This window comes from Acinonyx jubatus, chromosome B3, assembly GCF_027475565.1.
Source record: "Acinonyx jubatus isolate Ajub_Pintada_27869175 chromosome B3, VMU_Ajub_asm_v1.0, whole genome shotgun sequence".
NCBI classification, from domain to species: domain Eukaryota; kingdom Metazoa; phylum Chordata; class Mammalia; order Carnivora; family Felidae; genus Acinonyx; species Acinonyx jubatus.
This window is the reverse complement of record NC_069386.1, coordinates 120,314,723-120,335,699: the sequence shown is the minus strand read 5'-3', so window position 1 is coordinate 120,335,699 and position 20,977 is coordinate 120,314,723. Positions and strand designations below refer to the sequence as shown.

Genomic DNA, 20,977 nt, shown 5'->3' with positions numbered 1-20,977 from the left:
CTTCTCTAATTGCCTGGTTGATCCATTCATTCTTCAGTAGGATGTTCTTTAACCTCCATGCATTTGGAGGTTTTTCAAACTTTTTCCTGTGGTTAATTTCAAGTTTCATAGCATTGTTATCTGAAATTGTACATGGTATGATTTCAATTCTTTTATATTTATTCAGGGCTGTTTTGTGATCCAGTGTGTGATCCATCTTGGAGAATGTTCCATGTGCACTCAAAAAGGATGTGTATTCTGCTGCTTTAGGATGAAAAGTTCTAAATATATCTGTCAAGTCCATCTGGTCTAGTGTATCATTCAGGGCCATTGTTTCTTTACTGATTTTCTGTCTAGATGATCTGCCCATTGTTGTAAGTGGAGTATTAAAGTCCCCTGCAATTACCACTTTCTTACCAATAAAATTACTTATGTTTGTGATTGTTTTATATATTTTGGTGTTTCGAATTTGGTGCATAAACATTTATAATTGCTAGCTCTTCTTGATGGATAGACCCTGTAATTATGATATAATGCCCTTCTTCATCACTTGTTACAGCCTTTAGTTTAAAATCTAGTTTGTCTGATTACGTATGGCTACTCCAGCTTTCTTTTGAATTCCAGTAGCATGATAGATGGTTCTCCATTCCCTCATTTTCAATCTGAAGGTGTCCTCAGGTCTAAAATGGGACTCCTGTAGACAGCAAGTAGATGGGTCTTGTTTTTTACCCATTCAGATACCCTCCCTATGTCTTTTTTATTGGAGCATTTAGTCCATTTACATTCAGTGTTATTATTGACAGATATGGATTTAGAGTCATTGTGTTATCTGTAGGTTTCATGCTTATAGTGATGTCTCTGGTCCTTTGTGGTCTTAGCAACATTCTACTCACAGAGTCCCCCTTAGGATCTATTGTAGGGCTGGTTTAGGGGTGATGAATTCCTTCAGTTTTTGTTTGTCTGGGAAAACCCGTATCTCTCCTTCTATTCTGAATGACAGACGCTGGATAAAGGATTCTTGGCTGCATATTTTTCCTATTCAGCACATTGAAAATTTCCTGCTACTCCTTTCTGGCCTGCCAAGTTTTAGTAGATAGATCTGTAACTACCCTTATGTGTCTACCCTTTAGACACATAAAGTAGATTAAGGCCCATTTATCCCTTGCTGCTCTCAGAATTGTCTCTTTATCTCTGTATTTTGCCAGTTTCACTATGGTATGTCATGCAGAAGATCAATTCAAGTCATATCTGGAGGGAGTTCTCTGTGCCTCCTGGATTTCAATGTCTGTTTCCCTCCCCAGATTGGGGAAGTTCTCAGCTATGATTTTTTCAAGTACACCTTCAGCCCCTTTCTCTCTCTTCTTCTTCTGGAACTCCTATGATATTGATATTGTCCTGTTTCATTGAATCACTTAGTTCTCTAATTCTCCCCTTGTGATCCAGAATTTTTTTTATCTTTTTCTCAGCTTCATCTTTTTCCATAATTTTATCTTCTATTTCATTTAATCTCCCCTCTGCCTCTTTAATCCTCACTGTTGCTGCCTCTAGTTTATTTTGCACCTCATTTACAGTATTTTTTAATTCATCATGATGATTTTTTAGTTCCTTGATCTCTGCAGCAATAGATTCTGTGCTGTCTAATATGCTTTTTTCAAGCCCAGTGATTAATCTTATGACTATTATTCTAAATTCTTGTTCAGTTATATTGTCTATATCTGTTTGATCAATTCTTTAGCTGTCATTTCTTCCCGGAATTCCTTTTGAGGGGAATTCTTCTGTTTCATCATTTTGGCCAGTTTTCTGTCCCTTATGTGTTTTAAAAGCTTATTATGCACCTGAACCAGTAAACACTACTATATTAGAGAAGGGTGATACACTGTCCAGTGCCTGGCCCTTCAGGAGGTGTTTTTGGAGAGTGTTACTTGCTCTCTGTTGTTGTGACTTTGGTTACTTTATCTCCCTACTCTAGTGATGTTTTGGACCCTCCACCAGGTGTGCTTTCATTTGTTTGTTGAAGTAGCCCTGAAAAGGAAAACAAAAAAACAAACAGAAAACAAAAACAAACACACAAAAACAAAAACAAAAAACAAAAAACCAGAAACACCAGCTACAAGTAAACAATAGGGTGGAGGCAGTGCTGATGGAAGAGGACTTATTCCATACAAAGAGAGAAATGAGAGGGGAGAGGAAAAAGGAAAAAAACTGACCAGAGAAACTATATGGCTTAATCCAGAGAGAAGGGAAAATAAAGAAGGACGTGCAGAACATGTATCAAGAGAAGAGTAAATACCTCTGCTTAAACAAACCAACAACCAGAGTAACCAGACTAGACGAGGGAAGAGATAAGAAGGAGAAGAGGAAGGGGGGATATATCTATATAATAAGAACTGTCCGAGAATTAAATCAGGCAATGCAACAGTGCTGGTCTGGAGGAGGGGCTGTCTGCTTCCTCAGCCTCAAGACACTCCCGCTCCAGCAGACACATGATTACCAGGGACGGAGGGACGTGGTTTGGTGTAGCCATGGCGCCTCCACTGTGGGCCCCGCTGTCGGTTCCCGGAGAAAAATGGCGACACCCCAGTCTCTTCTCCACGGACTCGGTGTCCCAAACCAGTCTGTTCAAGCTGTCCTCACTGTGCCACGGGGGCGAATGAGGCGGTTTGCCCTGCTCCGCTGACTCCCGTGCCTCCCTGGTGCTTGGCTGGGACTTAAACCGCGATGTCTTAAAGGGTCCTGCTCCATGTGCCCCAGTTGCGGCAAAAAGTTGCCCAGCTGCCTTGCGGGGTTTGTCCAGCTCCTCCGACTCCCTGCCTTCCTGGCGCTCGGCTGGGACTTAAACTGCCATGTCTTTAAGGTTCCCACTCTGTTCGCCCTGGTTTCAGGGAGCGGATATATACCTTCTTCCCACAGCACTGCAGGGAGGGGATTACTTTCTCCCACGGCAGACTGTGCCTCTGAACTAGTTACCGAGTTGGAGCTGCCCCCACCCCGCCTCCCCAGGTGCGGGAACAGGGCAGCCAGCCCCGCTGGGAGAAAGCCCTGCAATTAGAGATGGGATCCCTCTCCGTCCAGGTCTGTGGCTTTTCTCCTGTCCAGATACAGTCCTATGCTTCCCCAGCCTCTCTTTCTCTTCCCTTTGTCTCTGCGCAGAAGGGGATCCCTCCCCTCCATTCGTTTTATCTCTCCCAGTTCGCAGTCACGCACCTATCGCCCGTCAGGTTGTCCAGTGGGTCCCTGGAAGCGTCTCTATCACTTTGCTGCCTGGACTCTTGGAGTTCAAAGTCCTTTGGCCTCAACACTGGTGTGTTTGAGAGACGAGGGAACTTCGCATCCACCTACTTCTCTGCCATGTTGGCCCCGCCTCCCAGCCCTGTATGCCTGCAGAAGTTCTAAGCGGCACACCCACCATCCACTATCCCTTCCATATCCCTACCTGCACTTAAGTCTTTGCTTCAAGCTTTATTCTCAGGAAAACCAAACTAAAAACAACTGGGACCAGTTGGGATGATTAGTTCACTTAAAAGGGAGCAGAGATTTCCATAGTTCACTAAATTATTTAGGAAAAGAAGAAAAGGAGAGCTTCTCTATGGGAAAAGGGAGACTTTGTAGTCTCTGGAAATATCTGAACGAAGCCTTAGGAATTTTTTTCCCTATTTCTTTTTCAGGAAAGTCCTTTGTTACACCCAGCTTGAACCTGCCACTGATGGAGGACTTTCTGGATCTCCAAATACTGAACATCATTAGTCTCTGTGAATGAAGCTCTGGCATTCAGCAGCTTAGTTGCAAACTTCTTGTGGAAAGCTTTGTGCAAGGCATGAGAACTGTAGGAGGCTGGGCTGGGTGCTCAGGTCCTAACTGAAGTCTAGGCTTGGAGCAGAGCTACATCCAGGAGAGCAAGCTCAAACTGGCTGCGCCTATATTTGCCACTTTCCTCTTCTTCCCTAAACACATCTCCCCAGGGCACCACCCATCTCAAGGCAGCACAAGAGCATAGGGAGAAATCGTAGAGCTTTAAGCAGCTTAGAAACCAAAAGGATTGGCTACACTGAAAGTGCAAGGTACGCCTAGGAAGAAATAGGGGCTGATATATGATAAATGATCCAGGGGGGCAAGAGAAGGTACATTCTCTGGGCTGGGCTCATTTACAGCATCATTCTAGCCAGAGCTTTGTGCCATTGAGCTGACAGCATCAGCCCCACACAGCAGTCTCAGCCAGAGCCTCCAGCAAGTATAGGTCAGCACTAAACAGGTCCAGCCTTTACTTTCTCCCTTGCATGGACTCTAACCTCCCTCCTTCCTCACTGAAGACACCCTCCTTATTGAAGAACAGAAAGGTTGGGTACCATGAGTGAGGCATGGTATAAAAACCATTTCTGTTGGCATCACACTGACCAAAGATCCAGTATCTGCTTTACTACTTACCAATCTTGGCACTTGGGCAACTTTCTCTGCTACCCCACTTAGAGGGTGGCTGTGTGGATTACATGAGAAAATACATTTGAACCTTACCCAACGTACTTAATAAAATCTGCTTCCTACCTCTCCTACCATCAGATGATTTTGACTTCCCTCAACTGTACAGAGAGCTACAGGAATACACACGTGACTTTTATTAAAGGCCTTACTAACTATAAGCTCCACAAAGGCAGGGACCATATCTCTTTTATCCGCCATGTCCACCCAGTGTCTAGCACAGTGCCTGGCACACATACGTACACAGGCCCCAAATCATTGACTGGCTTGCCCACCTCAACTGATATATAACTAATATGTAGAACACTGTGATGAGAAGCATTCTGAGGCCATATCTGTACTCAGCAGGAGAGAGCAGTGTGATCAGTTAGCAATATCTGCCAAAAGTGTGAAAAGGAGTAAAGCATCACCAGTGCCTATACTTCTCCTTTCTGGTTCAAACTAACTCAAGTAAAGTAAAGTAAACTAACATTACTTTACCAATGAGGAGTGGGAGATCAAAGATCACACAGCCAGTTAATGGCAGTCTTGATCACAAACATCAACTCTAGGTATGAGCATAAGAGAAAACAAGGCTGGCAAAAGCCTGATTTGGAGAATAATGGCAGTCAGTTGAGAACAGAGGCCAAGAAACTCCATCCAAGCAGCCTTTCCTTCCAGCCACTGCCCCAAGATAAACATTTCTCCTCAACCCCCATTAGCAGAGGTACAAGCAGTCTTCCAGAAGAAATGCTGATGGATAGCACAGACTGAGAAATTTCAATTAGACCCATAGATCAAACTTCCTGTTAATTCCCTCTTACCCACATTGTTTCCCTTCAGGCCACTTCAGGTGTGTGTGTGCCCCACTCCCTCTGTTTTTGGTAAGTGTCTGCCCTCACTCTTCCTCAGACTCCCAGATTCCTCAGTAGATGCAGCCCTCATTTCAGATAGATTCATCTCACCTCTCAAGATCGCTGCTTGGGAGAAGCAGAGAGAGAGTGATTAGCAAATTCAGCATTCTGATAACCCTTCTATGGGGAAGGATAATCATTTGTTAGCTTAAGTAAATCCCCATGCCTTGATTAGCTGTCTTACTCTGACAAAGAAATGAGATGGGGCTCACTCGAGCCTAGGGCTTGTCATGAGACCTGGCAGGCAAGCAAAAGTCAAAATAGTTTTTTGTTTTTTTTTTTTTTTCATTAAAAACTGAGGACTCTCCCCAAGGAGGTAGAGCATAACTTCCTACTTCATCAGTGTTGGTGTGCCTAATGACTTCCTTCCAAAGAGCACAGCATAAAAAGGGACAAAAATAATAATAATTTTACATTGGAGAAACCTGATGAACACTATCTCAGCCTCATGGTCAAGGTCAGCATTATTAGTGATAAATCATATTGACATGATCTGATGAGAAGGGCACTTCACCTCTGTGGTCTTCCTCCCCAAAACCCACAACCCCAGTCTACTGTTGAAAAACCCCAATGGAGGGACAGTCCACAAAATGCCTGACCAGAACACCTCAAAACTGTCAAGGTTGTCAAAAACAAGGAAAGTCTGAGAATTGTCACAGCCAAGAGGAATATAAATGTAATGGGATATTCTAGATGGGATCCTGGAACAGAAAAAGGATATTAGGTAAAAAACTAAGGAAATCTGAATAAAGAGTGGACCCTAGTCAACAACGGTATTTCCTTATCAGTTCATCAATTATAATAAATATACCATATTACTATAAAATGTTAATATTAGAGGAAACTAGATGGAGGGTATATGGGAATTATCTGTATTATCTTCACAAATTTTCTGTAAATCTAGAAGGATTCTAAAATAAAATGTTTACTTAAAACAATTGAAGGCAAGGTTCTTAAAGTTCATCTCTAGAACAGCCCAAGCAGGTGGCTCTGGAGGCACTTCTGGTGATAGGACTTGTCCACACTCTCCCTCCCTATGAAATGACTTTTTTTCATTGAGCAGCAAATTGGCCTCTTCTTTTCTTGCCTAGAGAACTCAGAACTCTGATCTCAGTTCTGTCCTCTGAAACCCCAGAAAAAAATTTGAAGTCTAGACTCCCTTCTCCAATATGCCCTCAAATGTTTCAGAGTTATGCTTTATCAAATCCAAAGAGACGTGCAAACATATTGCAGTCCCAAAACTTCATTTTTAAAAAAATTTTTAACGTTTATTCATTTTTGAGAGAGAGACAGAGAAAGAGAGAGAGCAGGGGAGGGGCAGAGAGAGAGGGAGACATGGAATCCAAAGCAGTCTCCAGTCTCCAAGCTGCCAGCACAGAGCTCGATGCAGGGCTCGAACTCACAAACCGGGAGATCATGACCTGAGCCGAAGTTGGACAGCTAACAGACTAAGTCACCCAGGTGCCCCCCAAACCTTCAATTTATCTTATTTTTAAAGATGTTTTAAAGTAATATCCACACCCAACGTGGGGCTCAAACCTACAACCCCAAGATCAAGAATCACATGCTCCACTGACTGAGCCAGCCAGGTGACCCCCAAGCCTTCATTTTAGAGACAAGGAAACTCAGACCCAGGGGGCAGGAAACTCACTCACAGTCATACAAACGCTGAAACCCAGGTTTGGTACTCCAGTCCAAAGTATTTTTCTTTATGACATGCTGCTTTTTAGAAGAAGGTTAAAATGTGTCCCTGTCATATTACCATTTCCTTCACTGTTATCATAATTGGGGACACCCAGATGTTCCAGTACCCTTCCAGGAAGACCCTCATCAGCTGTGAATGTCTCTTTGAACCTCCTCCATAGTCCTTTCAAGAAGCTGTCAGCATTAGGGATATTGAAGAAATCAATATCCCCTCCTTCCTAATAGTTGATGTCCCAAATTGAATAGAATGCTCCAGATGAGACCTAACCAATGCCATTCTGTGGTATGAAGTTACAAATAAATAAGCATCCCTTCCTTAAGCAAGCCTCTGATGTACATTGGCTAACTGTCACAGGCACAAAGCATGGGTCCTCATTCAGCCTTTTTAGCCAATCAAAATGTCAAAGTCAAAGTCACCATCACTTCATCACCCCATTCCACCTCCGTCCTGTCTCTTCCAAAAAACTTTTACCCACTGAGAAAGAATAAAGGAAGGAGCTAGGCAAGAACTAACATTCATTGAGGCTGTATAAGGCACAATATATATATTACCCATTGATTCATTCAATTAACATTTATTGAGCACCATGATGTACCAGAACTTGGGGAAGAACTGAGAATACAAACATAAGATATCATCCAGGCCTTCAATGATTTTAGTCCAATAGGAAAAAAATATTCATGTCAACAATAAATTGCAGAACCACATGACAAATAAAGGCAGCATGAGGTTGGGAGGTAACACCCAATATTTTGTGAGGGACGTATTCTTTGCCTATGACTATATTTTCCAGATGAGGCAGCTGAGGCTTCAAAGAGTTAAGTACCTTATCCAATGAAATGAGTTACTCAATGATTGAGGCAGAGATTTGAATTCAGGACACATAGCTCTGAAGTCCATATTTTTCCACTATAATAATGCTTCCCAAACTAAGTTATCGATTTGTGCTATACAAAAGGTGTCCTGTGGTCAGTTAAGTTTGAGAATATAGAATACCATGTCTTCCCCTTGGAAATTCAAAATGCCCATATGCATAATAAAGGCTTGGAGAAGTCTTGCAATAAAATAGCTATTTAACCCAATAGTGTCCTAGACATAAGTGGCCACTGAAATATTTTTTCTGAACTTTTTAATTTAACTTATATATAATTGACATAATACTATATTAGTTTCAGGTGTACAACATAATCATTCAATGTTTGTATATATTGTGAAATGATCACCACAATAAACCTAGTTACCATCCATCATCACCCGTAATTATAATTTTTTTCCTTGTGATGAAAATTTTTAAGATCTACTCTCATAGCAACTTTCACACATACGATACAGTATTGTTAACTATAGTCCCCATTCGATGTATTACATCCCCTTGACTTACTTATTTTAGACCTGGGAATTTGTATTTTTTCACCTCTTACTCTATTTCACTCACCCTGATCCCCTCCCTACCCCATCTCTGGCAACCACATATCTGTTCTCTGTATCCATGCATTTGGTTTTTGTTTGTTAGGTTGGTTTGGTTTTTTTCTGTTTCTAGATTCCACTCTGAACTCTTTTTTTCAAAGAGTACTTACTAATGTATAGAGAATCAACATTACAAGAATACATACCTCTCTATACCCTGCTGTCATTCCTAAGGTCAGTAAATATCCCTATGGCACACCTGAGAGAAAAAAAGAGAAGCCTAAAGTGGATTCATCAGGTTAGAAATGTGAGCAAGCCAAAACGTCCTCTGAATAAATACATAACCATGAGACTTAACAGAAGGACTTTTAGCCTAGATGACATGAAGGTAAAGATATATCTTGGGCCAAGACAGCTTGGGTTCAGCTCCAAATTCTATTCCTGGGCAATCTTCCAGAGTGTCCTGGGTATCTCTGAGGTCTGGACTTGCAGGAGGCCAAGAGAAGTTCTAGAGATACTCAGCCAAAGAGAGGGAGGGCACAATAAGAGAAGAGAAGGACATTTGGCAACGCAAGACAAGAAGAAAAGTAGGATAGGAACTGGTCGGGAAAGGTAAGCCCCTTGGAGAGGAGAGAGGTTAAGTGTTACCTTGTTATAGCAGCAGTGGCATCCAGCCACTGCTGTGGTCATATAGCACTATATTTGTTTCCTTTTTCCTTATCAAATCACTCTACATCAGGGTTTCTAAACAATAGCTCTGTTGACACTGGGCCAGCCAATTGTTTAGTGGGGGAAGGTGTACATTGTACATTGTAAGGTGTTGAATAGCATCCCTAGCCTCTACCATATTCCGGAATTATATGCCAGGAGCACCAAAAATGTCTCCAGATTTTGCCAAATGTCCCTTGGGGCAGAGGGTGGGGGTGAGGAGTGGGGAACGGAGGAGAATCACCTCCAACTTTGAACCACTGCCCTAAACAGTTCTTTGGCATCATCACCACGCCATGCTACCAAATAAACTCCAAGTAAGCAATTAGCCTGCAAAACAAAGACATGACCTCTCCTGAATAGTATCACCTGGGCCTCAAGCTGCTTTCCAACCTCTTACTGCTTTCCCAGTTTTTACTATCAGGTCATGTGACTTCTGCTCACTCATGAGGGCCCTTCTCAAATCTCATCAACTCCTTCCATGAAGTCTTCCTGTCAACTTGAGTCAGCTGTGAACCTTAACCTTCCTCCTCTATCCTACAATTCATGGTACAACACTGTTAGCAGGGGTGCATGATTGACTACAACTGTTCATGGTACAGCACTGTTAGCAGAGGTGCATGATTGACTACAGCTGAACATCTATATATATTTGATCTTGTGCTGTCCTGTAACTCATTTTCAGTGAGCAAACATTGATAGAGCATGTATGATATATAAGACACCAGTGCAGTGGGACACAGAGACACAGGATATGATCTTTCCCTGTAAGAAGTTCACAGTCTCAGGGGAAGATAGACCCAGAAGTTACAGCTCTACACAGCTGCTTGTTTTGTCTCCTCTGTGGGTCCCTGGGTATAAATGCAAAAGTCTAATCCTTCTTTGGTGTCCACCAGAGTGCTGAGCACACGGCAGGTGCCCAAGAGATTGCAGTGAACTGGAATCAGTGAGGAAACAGAGCTTCTGTAAGACCATATCTCCATGAAGGCAACTGATATCTACTGGGTTTCCACTGGGCATCTTCTTTCATGAAGATGTTGTTCAGTCAGGGCAAAGATATGCAAACAGTGGTTGTCTTTATCTGAAAAAAATATAAAGATAGCAATCCTATGTAAGTTACCCTGACTTCCTTTAAAAAAAAACAAAAAACAAAAAACAAAAACAAAAACAAAAAAAAATTTACTGCATGAAATCCAAAAATCTAGGACCCACTGCTTGAATAGGCAAAGTACAAAAAGGAAAGGTGGGAGGGCAAGATACACATTTAAACAATTTGGAAATTATGAAGACTTTGCAAAAATAACTATTGACAACAAATAGACTAGGGAATACTTGGAAAATGTGAAAATATACAGAACAAGCAAATTGTAAGAGTCTGCATTACTGAGTCTTTGGGGGAATATACTAACGCTCTAACATTTTTGAAATTGATGGGGAACACAAGGACAAAAGGAATGTGGGAAGACAGATGGAGGTATTTGCTGTCTAAAGCCAGAAAAAACAAGAGCCCTAAATGGCCATGGTTTAGGAAAACTAGCTCTAGCATTTCCAAGAAACAATGGAATGGAGTTTAAAATGTTTGAACAACAAAGATGAATAGTGGACACAAGCTATAATAGCAAAGACACAGCTACCATTTTGAGTCAGAGGATGGAATCCACAGGTGTCAAAGCTCAGAGACACCCCAACTCCCCCAATAAATAGTAGCAGGAGTTTTTAGTATATCATTGACATATTAAGTTCCCCTGGCCCTGTAACCTTTTTCCTTCCTCTTCTTGGACTTGAATTAGTATCACAGGTGGCATTTATACACAAGCCTTGAAAAGAACCAAGCTGGTGACTTGACAAGAAAATTACCCAAGAGTTCTATCCTTACCACTCACTCAACAAAATTGAGAGTGGTACCAGATCCAGAGCAGCAAATGGAGCTCAGGCACATCTGTTTCAAAAGGCACCTCTGTCTAGAGTTTACAGTTCTAAAACCCACTTCAGGACACGCTCCACTACCCTCTCCTTCAACCACAGCACAGCCCAGCCCATCACAGTTCTCCAGCTTCAAGACACATTTTCCTGCTCACCCTTGCAGACACCAAAAACTCAGGAATATGGGTATGCCAGCAGAAGTTCTCCGCTTGTAGAATTGGGGCCCAAGAGCCAAAGTCCCATGTCAGGAGAAGGAGTGGTGATGACTTATATCTGATGGGCCAAGGGGCAGGGCAAGACCAAGGCCCTCCCACAGCAGGCGCCCATCGACCTTAGGTGGAAGGATTCAAACCAAGAGGCCATAAAGACAGCATTATGTTAGCCAAGTCCAAACTTTGCCCAAATGGCACACGGCCTTTGACACAGTTACTTTCAGGTGGCAGCTCCAGTCCACCCAGCCCTGAGAAAGTTAGAGCTTCATGGAAGAGTTGCACCAGAAAGAAGCACAAATCTCAAGGCCAGCCCCAGCCCAGAGATGTATCCAGCCCTGGAACAGGAGAAACTCTCTTGACCAGAATGTAACCACTCAAGAACTTGAAAATGAGAACATGAGCCTGTCTTTTACAGTCAGGGCAAAGATATGCAAAGCCTACCTGGTGATATTAATACATCTATGGATGGAATGTGTGTGTACATTAAAGAAGGAATTCTCTTAAGCAGTTGTTTTATCAAATTGCCAGTCCTTTCTCCTTAGTAGGTGGTAAAATGTATGAGGGGGTTAACAGTATTTTTATTTTATCTTATTTTTTAATTTGCATCCAAATTATTTAGCATATAGTGCAACAATGACTTCAGGAGTAAATGCCCCTTACCCATTTAGCTCATTCCCGCCCCCCACCACCACAACCCCTCCAGTAACCCTCTGTTTGTTCTCCATATTTAAGAGTCTCTTATGTTTTGTCCCCCTCCCTGCTTTTATATTATTTTTGTCTCCCTTATGTTCATCTGTTTTGTCTCTTAAAGTCCTCATATGAATGAAGTCATATGATACTTGTCTTTCTCTGACTAATTTCGCTTAGCGCAATACCCTCCGGTTTCATCCACATAGTTGCAAATGGCAAGATTTCATTCTTTTTGATTGCTGAGTAACATTCAGGTATATATATACACCACATCTGCTTTATCCATTCATCCATTGATGGACATTTGGACTCTTTCCATACTTTGGCTATTGTTGATAGTACTTTTATAAACATTGGGGTGCATGGTTAATGGTATTTTTTAAGTGAAATAGAAGATATAAGAATGCACCACACATGATAATAAGTATTGCTTCCACTAAGTGTCTGTGTCTGTGTGTGTGTGTGTGTGTGTGTGTGTGTACACATGTATAGTAGTCTCAATTTAAAATGTATATCTTGGGGGGCACCTGGGTGGCTCAGCGGGTTGAGCATCCGACTCCTGATTTTGGCTCAGATCATGATCTCATGGTTTGTGAGTCAAGCCCTAACAGTGCAGAGCCTGTTTGGGATTCTCTCTCTTTCTCTCTCAAAAAGAAATAAATAAACTTTTTTTTTTAATCTCTGGCAAAAATTCCTGCAGCACAAGTTTTTCCAAAGTCGCTTCTGGTGTTGAAATATACATGCAATGTGCATAGCTACATATACTCGCCTCAAGGCAGCCAAAAACCTCAGCCCTAAAAGAAATTTAAAGGAAAAACATCAGTCCCCAAATGCATTAGAAATGGAATCTCTCCCATGAGGCTGGACATGCTTTCAAGATGTGATTCTCCAAGTGTGCTTCCCAGACCTTATAAGAAATGCATACTCTCAGCCTCACCCACACCTACTGAATCAGAAATGGTGGAGGTGTGGCCCAGCCATGTGTGTTTGAGAACCACTGCTTTGGAGAAACTTACCAAGGAGGAGACAAAAATAAAAGCAACAGCAGTCCAGGCAACAGCACACATGAAGAGCTGTGCTCATGATACCCACTGGGCTACACCATTTAACACAGAGGCTGAAGAGCTCAGATTCTGTAAACCCACAGCCTGGGGCTTGAACCCCAGATCTGATACTTGATGGCTGCTACTTCCTTTAACCCTTGCATCCTCATCTGCAAGTTGTTCTCAGAACTCAGTGACACATTCCCTATAAAGCACTTAGCACAGAGCAGCTGAGAACCAATATCCTGGAAGAAACTCAAGCAAGTCTATCCCTTCTGAGAGTGTCAGTATCTCTACGGTTTTAGCAGCCTTTGGAATAGCGGTCTTCAAATTGGGGTACACAGACCCTTGGGAGTATAAGCAGACTTGGTTTGGGAGCACCGATAGATTTATGAGGATCAATTTCCAAACCCTCAGTTTTCTGGCAGACTCTCCTCAAATTGATCTGCCTGAACTGGGGGCATCAGGCAAGTTCTCTTTCCTAACCTTCTCTTTCACGGAAGTCTTCCTCCCACTGATCAAAAGAAAGACATAGTTCTCACTCATCCCAAACCTTAATAGGATCCGGCCTGGAGTATAACCTTCCAGGGCTCCAAACAGAGGGTGTAAATAGACATACTCATGTGAATGTCTCTAATGAGCGGGTAACAAGGCCATTTGCAAGTGAACAACTCAAATGACTGGTTACCTGTCCTTTTCCAATTCACATGTTTTCAACATAATCCAAGAAAGATCTAACTGAACTATCAACTGATAGATCACTAAAAATAATTTTTGATGATAGATCACAATGTGATTTTAATATATGACTTCAACATACTCAAAATAATTCAGATAAAGAAATATTCCTTATATTTCCATCTACTGCTATGAACATTTTCCATCTACTTATGTGAACATTTTCAGCACTTGTGTCTTAATAAACAAAAAATAGGATTGTAAGTAAACTTGTCTCATTCTAGCAGTAATATTCATCTACAGGTAGATGAAATAATTTTTAAAATTCCTATCCATCCCCTACAGATGCATTTCTAATGAATTTCACTTTTTATATTTAATAATTATATATTAAAATGTATATTTATGTGTTTCTCAACTGCATAGTAGTAATAATTATAACGATAATTCAATCCAGAAGAAATGTTTCAATACTTAAAGCCTTTTAGTCACGTGAAATATTTTCAAATGCTATTTCAATTTATATGCATGTTATTGTTGCAGAGAAGTATGATACAGAAATCAATAAAAAACTTTCAAGCATAAAAATATATTACATTAGGATAAAATTCTGTGGGGAAAGCAGAATGAAAACGTAAGTTAAGGAGAAAATAAATGATGTAAAAATGTCTGACTACTGAAGAAAATCTTGTTTGGGTATTTATAAACTGAAGGTAGTAGTATGATGATATTTAGACTTCATTGGGAATTGAAAAAGAGCAAACAAAGGCTTATTCTTAAATGTCAGTATTTACAATATGCCAAAAATTACACTCTTTGCAACTATGTAAAGTTATAATGGGAAACTGTAGATATCAAGTTAAAAACATGCAAGGGGGTACATTGTCTCTCAAAATCCTTTCAGGCGACATGCAAGGAAAAATTTCTGAAGACCTCTGCACTGGAAAACCTCCTCCTTATCCTCTTTCTTCAATAAGTAAACATTTTTTAATATAATTTATTGTCAAATTGGTTTCCATACAATATCCAGTCCTCATCCCAACAATAGTAAACATATTAAACAGAACTGATGTTCTAAGTGCTGAATTGGACACTGAGAAGCTTCCCAGAGAAGTAATCAGCATCGTCTGTTTTCAAAACTCATCATCTAGTTGAACCAATTTGGATATTCCAGTTACTCTTACTATGTAACAAGCTAACCCAAAACATGGTGACAGAAAAACATCATTGGATTATGGTTTCCACATAATCCAAGGAGGACCTAACTGAGCTGTCAGCTGGTAGATTAAAAATAATTTTTAATGCTTAACTGTAGAGAACAAACAGATGGTTACCAGAGGGGAGGTGGCTGGGGGGATGGGTGAAAGAGGTGATGGGGATTAAGAGTACACTTATTGTGATGAGCACTGAGTAATGTATACAATTGTTGAATCACTGTATTGTACACCTGAAACTAACATAACACTTTATGTTAACTACACTGGAATTTAAAATAAATAAACAAATAAGTAGTTTAAAAACAATCATTGTGAATGATAGACCACTATATGATTTTAATATATGACTTAAGAGACGCTCATAATTAAAACGTAACAATATTCCTTACATTCCTCAGATTCTGTGGGTCAGGATTTCAGATGTGGGTCAGGGGTCCCGCAGGAATGGTTTGCCTCCACTCCACCATGACTGGAGCCTCTACAGAGGAAACAAACAGCTGAATGCCTCAAACACCTAGGAACTAGAACAGCTAAACCTGGAGGATCTACTTTGAAGTGGCTTCTTCACTCATGTGTCTGGTATTTGGGCTGACCTAACCAAAGACTAGACTCAGATGGGACTGATGACCAGAGTACCTTCACATGTGACCTTTCCATATGGCTTTGGCTTTTCACAGCACAGAGAGCAAGCATCCCAAGAGAATTAAGTGAAAGTTGCATGGCTTTTTATGACCTAGCCTCATGCAGGAATCATGCAATGTCACTTCTGCAGTACTCAGTTGGTCAAAGTAGTCACCAGACTCAAGGAAAGGAGACACAGACCCCATCTCTCAATGGGAGGAGTATCAAAGAATTTGCAGTCATATTTTTAAACCACCACATTGGTTCAGGTGAGGTGTGGTTTTTTTTTTTTTGCAACTTACATTCCTAACTGATAGAAGAGATGATATAAGATAATATAAAGTAGACATGATGTTGAACAGTGCAAGTAGGCTGTTGACCTCAAAGTAGGAAGAAGTAAAACAGATAAAGCCTTCATCATAAACAAACACCAACTGAGGGCCTGTAAGTACACAGCCCAGAATAAAATGCCAAGAGGACTGAATAAACACTGTAAGACTCAGTATATATCTCCAATGCTAGAAATGAGTTCAAATCTCAACCTTCTACCCACAAACAGCATGGCTTTGGAAAATCCTAGCTAAGCCTTGGTTTGTAGATCATAAAAATGGAGAGCATACACCAGGGTTGTGGTGAGGCCTAAATAAAATAGCATGAGAAGAGCCTAGTATGGTGCATGGCACTCAGTAAGTGCTCAATAAATGCTGTGCATTTGTTTATTCACTCAAAGAACCTACACATGTGGGAAAATTGAATGAGCATCCACCATTAAATTGACAGAGAATTAATATTCTACAAACATAAGTCAGAGCTCCAAAACTCCCTTATGGGTTCAGCAGACTTGACTGAAATTTATGTAGTGCAAAGCTTAGAGGGCTTAGACCAATTTTCCCAGAAGAAAATTAAAACAGACTTTAGAAGATCTTCTGATATCCAGGTGAAGAGTCAAGTCTTTTGCCTGCAAAGCTCATCCCCACCATTTCTGCCAATTTGGGAAAATCTGTATCATTTCTCATGAGAAGCCAACTATCCCAGTCTGGGCTACTTTTTCTAAACATTAGATCTGAATTGATTTATTTTATCCCTAAATGCATTGGGCCACAATCTTCCTGAATGGATTAAGTCAGATCTTCTATTTTTAGCAGCTGGCTTATTCAGTCCATTTCCCTACTATAAATACCTACCTACACTTGTTTTTAAGTAGAATTCTTTTGTCTTCTGATTGTCCCAGTCTAGATTAGAGGGGGAAAGGTGAGGGAGAATGCAAAATGGGATAATGGAGAGAAAAAGAGGGACTTTCACAGACTCCAAGATCCACAGCTGACTGGATGTGGGAGAGAGCCAAGAGGTTCTCACCCTTCTCCACATATTTTCTTGAGAATTTGGCAGTTGTTCAGGACTTAGAGGAGCCATTCAGGCTCTCTCCTACCCTCTTATCTACTGGAAATTTCCTTTTCCCAGTCTCACGTCTCAGTGCCGCTGCTCAGAGCATATGGACAGTGACCCCAGCTTCCAAGACAGACCAAGAGACATTTTTTAATCCTTGGTCTTAATGATCTCAAGTCAAAATAAATTTTCATAGTATCTCATACCCATATCCTTGGAGTCCCAAAGAAGGGGGACACTGAGCTTTCACCAAATACTGATCAAACTCCTAATGAGCTCAAAGCACTAAAAGGAAATAGGCCAGAGTCAGATGAAGGAGTGGGTCCACCAGGAAGCTGCCTTCTGTGCTGGTACACATAAGGAAAAGTGTGCTCATCTGTCACCAGGGCGCTTGTACACCACAAAACTTAAGGCAATGGAGGAAAAAATGGAATTTCAAAGCACTTCTCAGAAAAACTAGAAGGAATACCATAAAACAATCCTGAAGATATGACTAACACACCTAGGAGCCATACTTTTGATCATGAATATTTGTCATTTTAGGGGAGTCAGCATCTAAGTGTTCTCCCTATTTTGGGGTTTCTACTAATAGTCCTCCTTCTCCCTTTATTATCCTCCCTTTATTATCTCAGTTTTCAGCTCCTCCTCCAGACTAAAGCTGAACAAATATTTGATTAGAACAAATAAATTGATACAAGGGGGCAAGAAATTATCAAATAGTCCACCAAGATTCCCATGTGTCTCAGTCTGGACACTCCCCTCAAGGATCTCAGAGGGTTACAAAACACACTTGTCCACCCACGTTCAGGCACCAAGGCACCACTGTAATCCAACAGCAGCCAATGGGGAGTAGAGTCTCCAGACCTCTTGATGATGCATGAAATGCAGATGTGCCTCAAATAGTAGAAAAGTGAAAAGTATTCATCAAATATTTTCAAAAACAATTCATACATGATGATGAAGTGGGGTTTATCTTGGGGTAAACTTGGAAGTTTAAGAAAGAATGACATAGACAAGGTAGCTGCCATTCCTGCCTCCACCATGCCTCTAACTCCCCAATCTCACCATCACAGTATCCACCATTACTTATTGGGTAAGTATGGAATATTATACTAAAATAGAGATAATTGAAGAATGTACCTATGGAGTTGTATATAAGGGTAGACAAAAAATTACAAGTCAACTGGCAGCCAGGAAGAAAATCAGACTAGGAAGTAAAGAGGAAGATGTTCCTAGTACTATAATTCAGGAAATTTCTTTATTAAAAGAAGTTTGTCATTCAAATATTGTCAGTCTTCAAGATATGCTTATACAGGATTCAAGGTTATATCACATCTTTGAATTCCTTGGATCTTAAGAAATACTTGGATCCCATCGCTCCTCGTCAGTTCATGGATTCTTCACTTGTTAAGGCTTATTTGTACCAAAAATTAAGTGTTAGGACTTCATCAAGATGAAAAGCTTCTTCACAGCAAAGGAAGCAATCAACAAAACTAAAAGGCAGCCTACCGAACGGGAGAAGATATTTGCAAATGACATATCTGATAAAGGGTTAGTATCCAAAACCTATAAGTAACTCATCAAACTCAACACCCAAAAAATAAATAATCCAATTAAGAAATGGGCATAAGACATGAAGAGAGCCTTTTCCAAAGAAGACACCTGGATGGCTAACAGACACATGAAAAGATACTCAACATCACTGATCGTCAGGGAAATATAAACCAAAACCACAATGAAATACCACCTCTCCCCTGTCAGAATGGCTAAAAGTAACAATACAATAAACAATAGGTGTTGGAGAGGATGAGGAGAAAGGGAAACCCTAAACCCTCTTGTACTATTGGTGGGAAGGCAAACTGGTGCAGCCACTGTGGAAAACAGCATGGAGTTGCTTAAAAAGTTGAAAATAGAACTACTGTGGAGCACCTGGTGGCTCAGTAGATTAAGCATCAGGCTCTTGATCTTGGCTCAGGTCATAATCTCATGGGTTAGAGAGCTTGAGCCCCACATAGGGCTCTGCACTGATAGAGCAGGACCTGCTCAGGATTCTGTCTCTCCCTCTCTCTGCCTCTCCCCCACTTATGTGCACATGCACATGCTCTTTCTCTCAAAATAAATAAATAAACCTAAAAAAAATAGAACTACCCTACAATCTGGCAATTACACTAGTTGTTTGCCCAAAGGATACAAAAATATAGATTCAAAGGGATATATGCACCCCGATGTTTATAGCAGCATTATCAACAACAGCCAAACTATGGAAAGAGTCCAAACATCCACCAACTGACGAATGGATAAAGAAGATGTGAGATAGATATATATATATATATCTCACATCTTCACACAATGGAATATTACTCAGCCATCAAAAAGAAGGAAATCTTACCATTTGCACTGATGTGGATGGAGCTAGAATGTATTATGCTAAGCAAAATAAGTCCATCAGAGAAAGACAAATACCATATGATTTCATTCATATGTGGAATTTAAAAAACAAAACAGGTGAACATATGGGCGGGGGGAGGATGAGAGAAGAGAGACAAACAAACCACAAGAGACTCTTAATGATAGAGAACAAACTGAGGATTGCTAGAGGGGAGGTGGGTGGAGGATGGGCCAGATGGGTGATGGGTATTAAAGAGCGAATTGTTATGATGAGCACTGGGTGTTGTATGTAATGATGAACCACTAAATTCTACTCCTAAAACCAATATTGCACTGTATGTTAACTAGAATTTAAACAAAAATTTGAAAAGGAAAAAAAAAAGGACATGTTTGTACCAAATCATTCAAGGGATGTTGTTTTGTCCCTCTAGAATAGCTCCCCACAGAGGCTTAAAACCTTGAAATCTATTGGCCACAAAGGAACAACTAAATTGGCTGGTCTGGGCCTTCCCAGAGCTTTTGGAATACCTGTCAGAGCATATATATATGAGGTAGTAACACTCTGGTATAGTTTTGCCCAAGTATTGCTGGGGTCAGCTCTCTATTCAACTCCAGTTGACCATATTTGCAGAATTAGCAACTAATAAGCCACTTTTCCATAGGGATTCAGAAATTTATCAAGTCTTCAGGATTTTTAGAGCTTTGGGCACCCCCAATAATGAAGGGTGGGCAGAAGTGGATTCTTTAGAAGACTGTAAGAGTAAATTTCCCAAGTGGAAACCAGGAAGTCCAGCATCCCATATTAAAAACTTGGTTGAAAATGGCTTAGATTTGCTTTAAAAAATGTTAATCCCAACAAACAAGTTTCTGGCAAATGACATTGAATCATCCATATTTTAATGATTTGGACAATCCGATTGAGAAGATGTAGCTTTCTGACAAAAAATTTCCACATGCTGTCTCAAGAACAGATAGTTATATTTTTACTGTTACCTCTATTTTGGTCTCATGTGTTCTTTTCTATGTTGTAAAACTTAAGCTACACTTCATCATCTAATTTCAAAAGTGTAACTTAAAAATGTAAATATTGTTCTATATCAATTTAAATATAGTAATTCTGTGTATGAGTGTAGATCTCACTGTAACAAACTGTAACAAATATTTGTTACTATAATAAAACTATAAATCTAGTATTGATGACAGGAATTAGGGGGAAACATTTTTTTAAACCTGTCAGTAAACTAAGAGCAGACAAAAACTTCCCCAACCTGATAAAGAGCAGCTCCAGAAAACCTACAGCTTACACCAATACTGATGGTGAATGACTGAGTGGCTTTCCCCTAAGATCAAAAACAAGGCAAGAATATCTGCTTTCACCATTTTATTCAACATTATACTAAAAATCCTAGCCAGTTTAATAAGGCAGTAGAATAAATAAAAGGCATGCATATTTGAAAAGAAGTAAAACTGTCTTTGTCACAGATGACATGATTGCCTATGCAGAAAATCCTAAAATATCTGCAAAAGAGCTGATTTCAGCAAGGACACAGGATACAAGGTCTATAAAAAAATAGAATTTCTATATTCTAGAAACAAAGAATTAGAAATTATAATAGATACCGTTCATTTAAAAAAAACACTGCTGTATTAGTTT

At 40.5% G+C, this 20,977-nt stretch overlaps 1 pseudogene; it reads left to right on the top strand.

Annotated features, from left to right (window-relative positions):
* The first annotated feature begins 17,936 nt into the window (after nucleotides 1–17,936).
* On the top strand, nucleotides 17,937–20,254 carry LOC106974377 (cyclin-dependent kinase 1-like; annotated as a pseudogene).
* The last annotated feature ends 723 nt before the right edge of the window (nucleotides 20,255–20,977 follow it).